The following is a 9477-nucleotide window of genomic DNA, read 5'->3' on the forward strand; positions in this document are numbered from 1 at the left end:
TGGCATCGCATATAAGCTTGTTAGCGGCGATGCTATACCCGAAGAGATTGCACGCTGACTTCGACGCGGATAAGCTTATGCGTGTCGCACCGCGGCAAGAATTAGCGGAAGACGGCGCGGTGCGACGCCTTTCGTCGGCTAGTCTACGCTGGGAATATGCTGACGCGAACGTGCATCTGACCATATGGGAAGCCTCCGCCGCGCTTATCTCCTCCTTAAATTTTTTCTTTTGTCTTGAAAATATTATTAAACGCCATTTTTCCTTTTATTTGTTTTTGAAGCCTTGCACGGTAATAAAGTAGCTCATTTCGCAAAATAAACATACGCTGGAAACATTCATGGACATCGTATGCGATCCGATTGGATACGCGAAAATGATTTTTGTAAAGACTTTTCTTCGTATTTATCTCTCATGTTCGACGTTTCAAGAAAATTTTGTTTTATTATGCGGAATGGCAAGAAGCCTATCATCAATTACAATATGACATTCGTGAAAAAGAGCTCGAAGAACAGAATTGGGATGCAGCAATACTAAAGCGAAAAAGAGTATAATTGAATTTTGCGAAGGTACCCCGTCCAAAAGATTACTCGAACGATCCGCTTTCTCCGAAATTAGTGATAATCGGCGATCTTAGAGAGAAGAATCGTCATCGTGCAACGCAATCGTGGATTTTTTCACCAAAAGCAGTCATCGCAAGATCACTTCTCTTGCAGAATCTCTTCCATCAGAGACGTGTTCAGCGATATATCGTTTAACGCGAATTACTTCGTTTTCAAAAATCCACGATCGCTCTCAAATTCATCATTTAGCGCATCAAGTCTATTCCGACGATCCGAAATTCCTAGAAGAGGCACACTACGACGCTACATTGAAGTTTCATGGCTATTTGCTGCTAGATTTGAAATCAATCTCGGACGACCGATTTCGTGTGTATTTTTCCCCAGAATACGACTCATTATGTCTACGTGTCACATAGATCATTTTCCAGCGGATTCATATAAAAGGTGAATGCTGGTAACCGTACATATCAGTAGTAGATTTTTCTCATGATGAAGATGTGTAACAAGAAATTACAGTATGATAAAAATTGCCGATCGGTAAGAGAAACGCCTGTCTCTTCGCTTTATCATATGAACAAAAATCAACCTTCTTACGCAGCGCTGAAAATTAATTTGTTATATCTGTGAATGTGTTTTTAATTACACTCAAAGGTAACATCTCGCTCGAATGTTGTGAAAATAATCGGTTAACCAAAACAGACTTGCGTCGCATTGTTGCAAAATGTGATAGTTGGAAGAATAAAAGAAAATTGTTGATGCAGTGAGACGGATTTTTACCTTATATTATCGAATCTATATTATCGATCTTATTATCATTAATTATCGAAGGAACGAAATAATGGAGATAAAACGTTACGAGAAGGTAAAAAAATGGTTTTTATTTCGATGAAAAATTTTGAGAGAATGCAATATCAGCTACATCAGAATCCGACATCATTTCCTGGAAAATCAAAAGAAATCGCAGTTCCACAAAATTCAGATAATAGCAAGCACTAGTAATACAATGCAAACTCCCGGAAATCATCTAACACGATTCGATGAGAGTCATATTCTTAATTCTGACTGGCCGCGCGACGAAAGTGAGAGATGGAAAATGTACAGAGAAACATTATGACGATACCTGCGATTTATCCAAGAAACGCGAAGGCAGAAAGACGCACGCAACGAAAATAAAAATGTAAAAGACAACGTTACACGAGATGTTTCCGCTGATAACGAGACGATGAATAATGACATTTTTTACGATCTCATACAAACATCCAACATACCTTCAGCACATTCTACCAATAACCGTATTATTACGAAAAATTTCGAAATTTCGAGCAAGCATAATCATACGATGAAAAGCATTGAAGAAATAGTCGAAAGCGTACCGAAATCTTATCATAAGCATGCACACTTATTGATGAAATATTTGTTTCAAAAAGCTGCCTGATAGAATTAATTGAGACAAGCATGGAATCGTACAGATAGTAACGTCGTGAAAGATTCGAACAGTACTGATTTGATAAACAATGCGTGAGAAAAAACTGTGAAAGCAGTGGGTAGAAATCAGTTTGCGCGATTGCTCGGTGCGTTGAATATACCTTCTGTGCTGATGAGAAATAAAAGATTCTTATCCACGCACGGTGTTAATATAGCGTGCAACATCGATTTCGAGTGAGTTCCACGCCGATTATATCGAGAGCGCGAGCGAAAGAGAAAAACATGAGAATTACGAAGAAATAAACGAAGAAAGTTCGCTGATTTTTTCTCGTACACGAAAAACTGATACCTCTTTACAATCGAAAAAATCGAATAATCAATTGGAGAAAACTAAGATAATATGATGATGTTTGAAAAATTATATTACGAACCGTCGTATTATGCGGGCGATTCAGCGGTGGATAATCTAACTCGTGCTAAACCAAATTTCTCACGGGGAGAAGTCGTGCGCTGGCTCGAATCACAAGACGCGTACATGTTGCACCTACCAATGTGTAGAAAATTCTACGATTGCATTACAACAAACATTGATGATGTGGGAAGCAGATTTGATCGAACTCCGAAATCTAAAAAATTACAATGACGATTATTCCTATCTTATTGATTATCGATGTACTAAGTAAAATACGTCTGAGTAGAACTGTTACGCGACAAAATGATATAACTGCGTAATAAAAACTTTCCAACGCATACTAGCGAAAAGCGAAGGACGAGAATCCGTGTACAAACGGACAAAGATAAAGAATTTGTCGCACAATCAATGCAAAAGTTTCTTTAAAAAAACGACATTTCTTTTTCAGGCAATCCAGATGTCAAAGCCACCATCATCGAACGCTTCAGAATACTGAAGAAGTAAATATTACTTGATGCCTAAAAATACGCGATGCTACATCGATGTTCTGTAGTGTACGCGCTTACAATCACACATCACTTGTCCACGAGAACACAATTACCTGCGGTAATAACGAGAAAAAACGTACGTATCTCGTGAAAATATAGCTCGTCATTGGAAAAACGAAACGGGCGCAAAAGATTAAATCGCGTCGGAGATTTCGTTTGTATCAGTAAAGTGAAAGGCGTTTTCGAAAAAGGATACGAGGCTAAATGAAGCGAGGAAATATTTCAAATTTACGATGTTCTCGATTGACGAAACTCTCATGTGTACGAACTGTGAAATTTAGTAGACGAAGTCATAGACGGTATTTTTATGAGCAAGAATGAGCTCGAGTTGAGAAATACTTAGAGAAAAAACAGTTTATCGTCGCGTGATAAAGAGTAGGGGACAAGGGACTAATAAGCAAGTGCTTGTTAGTTGATGCGGTTATCCCAGTAAGTTTGATACTTGAATTTCGGATTTGAGTTCAATTTCTCTTCGCGACGGAGGAGGAACAATTTCTTCTGGTTCTTCCGAATAACAGTAGTATGAGTCATTTTCCAGATAATACAACGTCGTCCTTCTTCACGGAATTATCTCACTCTATAGTGTTACACAGACAATAGGAAGTTGCGATAAGCGAGATTCGATTTCCCTGTACTTTTTTACACGTACTTCATAACAAAAATATGATCAGATTCGTTGGTATTAACTCCTCCCGATGAGAGAACAAATGATGTGTTTACGACAAAAGAAGTTGCATTTCCAAATGTAATTTACAATGATATCCATGAACTTATTGATGCGATTAATACTGTGTAAAGATGCCAAATCGCATTTTTATTTTGAACAGCAAAAAGTCTGGCGGCAAAATCTTCATAAGTATTAACTGCGGTGAGAAGTGCAAAATGCTACATCATATAAACTTTTTCGATAATCTTCTACGAGAATGCTAGATTTTTCATCAACAGTTTTCACAAATAATCCATTTCATTCCAAGTTCGCGATAAACTTACCATAATTCCAATAAAACAGAAGAGAACACTTTTCTCATTCACGGATGTAATAAGGAGACGGAAAAAAAATTTGCAGATTATTGGAGCGAACTCTATAGTTTGTGGTATCCCGCGTTATTCCCGATAAAATGTTTGTTCATTGCGATATTTGTAAATCTTATATAACAGGTACGTATTTCTCTTCTCATGATAGTTCCGGTCGAGATATGCAGTCATAATTACGCATTGGTGCAAATTTGATGAAATATTTCTCATTTTCAAATTATATCCCATTGCGACGAACGAATTTTAGAATGATCGAAGTAGATATAAGAGATCAGTTTAGAAAAAAAATTCTATTCGAATTCGGAACGCTGACAATGACTCTGCACTTTAAACATAAGCAATAACTTTCTTTTTTTCTTCGTATATGCGAGCGTATCGATAGTGGTGATAGTCTTTAGTTAGGCATTAACAATGGAATATGAGAAATATTTGATGCGCGGGATACTGGTAGCCGACGTGGAATTCCACGTATTTTTGTTGATTCGCCCCCACCAACGCGAACATGGAATCGGAAGCTATCTCGGCGGGCTATTTAAAAAAATACTACCTTACTTAAACAAAGGTGCTGTCAGTAAAGAAACTTTACGTGGGAATTAACGTAATAGAAGACGTCGAAAATAATAAACGTTAAAGAAAGCGATCAAAAGTCGGCTCGTGGAATCGAGGGATAATCTGAAGAGAAAATGTATAAAAAAAATTAATTCCTTGGTGAAGGAATCAGAATATAAATTATCCGCGATTCTTCAGTTTGCACGGTGATCGAGATAGACGTACGTGCATCGTAAACGACGTCAGGCGAAAATCAAAAGAAAATCATCGAAAAGTACTACAAAGAAGAAGAATAAAAAAGTGACGAAGAAGAAAAAAAAATCGCGCTGCAGGAAAAAAACCAAAAAACCATCCGCTAGAAAACATCGAGTCAAGAAACGCGATGTATTCGACATATTTCTCTTAATTGAGATAGAAATTCGTGGCTAGAAAGAAAGTATGTATATCCTTTCTTAAGCGAGTGCATAAACAGCGAACTCGATTTCTTCTCTTTGCCTCCTACACAAATTAGCATTGAGTATTCGCAATGGATTTATTACAAACCTGTAACTTCACTTGCGGATGACTCACCCATAGAATTTGTCATACTCGGACATAGAGAAGAATATCTGGATCTCACACCATGTTGAGCCTTCGCATACGCGTAGAAAGCGAATGCGGAAAGAGTCGCATCGATCGTCCGCATCGATCGTCCCCGACGATGTGGCAAAAATAGGACCCATAAATCATTTACTGCATTCCATGTTCAACCAAATCGATGTATATTTTAATCAAAAACTCGTGTCGCCACCAAACAACGTTTACGCTTACACGCATACATCGATGCGATTATTAAATTATGTTTCATTCGCAATAACTTTCTAATTTCCAAAATCTAACCGCTTGCTTATGGGTCGCAAATATTCCGCTACATGATGTTAGACACGTCAAATCTAAATACGGCGCTCGAAAGACACGCGCAATACATTCAAGAAAATCGTGCGCTAGATCTCGTAGGTCACCTTCACTGCAACGTTTCCAATCTTTTTTCTTATAATAAATCTTTAATTAATGGAAGTTAAAATGAGATTCGTACGCTCGAAAGATTCATTTTACCTTAAGGAGAATAAATCAGATGAGGAAAAAAAAGGAGATATTAAAAATACATATTCTCGATGCCAGTTTATTCGTAAGAAGAGCAAAAATAAGTCTGAGTGTGCTACTTGCACATGCTAGAATGTTGAGTAAAATTAAAACGTCAAGTATCCCTTATGAGAGTCGAAGTTAAAACATTCTCGATACACGCCGGCATGGGGGAATCAATAGACAATACTCGGACAGCTGCCGAAACGAATAATAATAATCGGCTTTTTTGATAACAAGGTGTTTAATGGTGATAGAAAATTGAACCTGTTTAATTTCGGAAAATTACGAAATTAATTTCTTTTCGCTGTACGTCGGCATGCAAATTCTCAATACATCATTACAACCAAATTTTTTGAAAGACGAGCCTACGTTGAAGCTTATCACACATTATCTCAGGAATCGGCATTCACTTTCTAAACGAGGGTAATTTTATAAGTAGAGATGACGGCTACACTCTTTTCGCTTTCGATTTTATTCCAGATCTATCCGCTAATTGCGCAAAACGTTGGAATCTCCTGAAACACGGAAGCTTACGATTAGAAGTGAAATTCGAAAAAGCTCCGTGACTATTAATCGTTTACGCCTTTGTTTGATAACGTTTTGGAAATCAACTCTTCGCATCAAGTCGACTTTTCCAGTTAGCTCTGTGACTTCCGCGAGAAAATTATTTTCTTCCACGATACATTTTTGTTCTTATTTAATTGTAAGCAAGATGATAAAAAAACTTCAGTCTTGCTCATGACACCGACATTTCGTGACGTAAAAAGAGTAGCGAAAATTCGAATATCAATGGATATAATTGTCAACATACAAAGTTTTCGCGATGTCGAAGAAAACTTTCAAAAGAAGTCGCAGATCTTGAGATTAATGCGACGATTATCGGACACTGGATTATGATGCCTTATCTATTTGCGATTTACTCGAAAGAGTAAGAGAAAATAACTGGCTTACACGAAATTATCACGGAATTGAATGGTTCGACGGAGACATTCATTCTACATACATCTGCGAGATATTACACGACACGCACATCTACATCTATAACAGAAAACAAGAAAAGACACGTTATCTGAGTATTCTCCAGAACGTATATAATTTGAAAGGATTTCTCCGGCTTTCAAAAATGCACTAGATTTCGAAGGACAGCGCTGCACGCTGCATCACGGATTTCAAATTAACTTTGAATCACATTGCGCCTTACGCAACGCTTAGAAATTAAAACGTTAACTAACTATACGAAATAGTATCAGTTCGAGTTATGAGTATATAGTCTTCCCTCAGAAAATGTGAGCGAGAGCGACGTCAAGAGTGAAAAAGCAGATAGCGGGAATTTTTCAATTCAATTTAAAAATCAGAAACACAATATATTTTACAATATTTGCAAAGCGTGGAGAAAAGATATCATGACAGAAAAGTCGAACCAAAACGAGGATGAATAAGCGACAGATGAAGAGAAAAAAAATCTTCCAAACGAGTCTTCGACTCGTCGATAGAAATGAAGCTAACATTAGCACAAACGTCAAATTTTGATAACTCTACAACGCACATGCCGGCAAAAGAGATAAATTCTGAATTTGCGCAAACATTTCCCCTCTCACGCTCTCCAACGACGAGAATTCACTGGATCATGTGAATTCATGGAAGTTTTAAATGCATTACATCATTTCAGTGTCTGACATGCAGGGATCTATCCTACCGACCAACTGCCGAGAATGGATGAGGTGGACTGTCATTGTTGCTAACACAAACGATCACGATCGACCTGGCCAGCACTCGGTCGCCTTCTGCATCGACGAACACGATACAGGAACATTCGATAGCATTGGATAGTTACGGCTTGTCGTTCTTGGACTCAAGATTCTTCTTACAACTTAGCCGAAACTCCATTATGTATCGCTGGAATACGACGACGCCGCAAGGAATACTCTCTCAAACTTGCGGGCAATAAACCTGCTGTATATTTCTATATTTTATATGTAATGATTATAATCTTAGCCGGTTTCTTAGTTTACTTCTGATAACTTAAAACTTGTAAACGCAATGATCGATTGATCGTACAGTTATTTCATAAATTTTTTTCTTCGTGTAGATATAAAAAAATAAATTCTCATGCTGTATGCCGTCATGTTCAATCGCCTACTCTTTTAAAAAGTAAAATATAAAACAAAAACTTTATGTAATATCACTTTTTTTTAAATAAACATTTTTAATTATGTAAATTTCGTCGGTTTCTTACTCCTAACCTTGTCCCTTTTTACATTAGTCATCTTTTCTTTCTTATTTCAGATTTAGATAAAATTTAGATGTTCATTAAAAACAAAATACAGAAAAAAATTTTTCTTTTAAAATAATGTTCGCATCAACATACCCACGATGCATGCCAGCGCGAACTTGTTCATTCCTGTTTCATCTCTCCTTTTTCCATAGTGAAAACAAGAATCTCCCGAAAATTTTCGTAAAAATCCTCGTCATAAATAATAAAAAAAAAACCTCACTAAAACATCAATAGGCCGGAAATTGAGCCGCTGCAAAAAATAACCTACAGAACAAAAATCTGTGTGCTATTCATATCCGCTGACAGTACCTTCCCCCTCCCCCTGTAACGAACAAATTTCTTGGCCAATTTTCCTCGATTTTCCCATTCATCATTTTGTCACGATATTTATCCCTGCCGACATCCCTTCTCCAGTTATCGCGTAGGTGATTATGAACAAAACCAATCAAGACCAAGCCAATCAAAACGCGCCATTTAATTACCTCGTTACCCCCACCCATTACCGATCAATCAAAGCGCATCATTTTTCCAGCCACGTCCCCGGCGCCGGAGGTGGAGAATTTATTTTGACTTATAGCTGTCCATATATTGTACTACTGCCGCTATCTGTAAAGGCCAATTATTGTATATCGAGTTCAGCGGAGCTCCGAGCTCCATTGTAACGTGATTCGATTTATTAAATATATTAAATAGTAATTAAATATATTAAATATTTCTTTATTTCATTAGTAATTTGTGTGTGATTCTTGCAGCCTCTCTTTTTCGTCTTCCAATAATTTCTTCATCTTTAACGATCCATCCCTGACATTGCAAATTAATTGCGAATCAAAGTAGACAAAGATTGTCGAAAAAATGGCACGCTTTCTGGTGCCAGACTTATTTTGCGAAAAGCACTAATATTGGATCGGAGAAAAATTTCTTCGTATTTTTTAATTGTATATCCAATATTTTCGTCAAAAATGAATGAAATTTAAATTTAAAAATAGGTTTTTAAAGCAAATCTCTACTTTCGAAAAGTTACTATATTTTTGAGTTTCTGTGAATTTGGTAATTTTTATGTTTAAAAAACTACGAGCTAAAAAAGAAAAAATTTTCTTTGAAGGTCTCTCACGTGTCCAAAAAAAATTTATGAAAATTTTCAATTACCTATCGTAAAAGCTTGAAGCTTTCCTTACAAAATCATTTTTTTTTAATGTTTGTATGACTTTTTGTTCCTAAGTCGCGAGTAAATAAAGGAACATTCTGACTTTGATTACTCGTAACTCCGATGAAAATGATCATATCGCAATTTAAAAAACAGATTCTTAAAGCTGAAACTTTGCTCTAGCGAATAATATAATTGTAAAATTTCGCAACAAATAAAAAACTTTTGCAAAAAAATTTTTTGAAATACGAAGAAACTTATTTCCCAAATCAATATTGAAAAATCCATCTGATCGCAAATTTATCGAGATTTCATGTTTATCTTGTATAAAAATTCACTTAAGGAAAAAGTCATAGAGCATGCGATGAAGTTGTGCTATCACTCACGAGCACAGTTATAATAT

This window comes from Atta cephalotes, assembly GCF_000143395.1.
Source record: "Atta cephalotes unplaced genomic scaffold scaffold00108, whole genome shotgun sequence".
NCBI classification, from domain to species: Eukaryota; Metazoa; Arthropoda; class Insecta; order Hymenoptera; family Formicidae; genus Atta; species Atta cephalotes.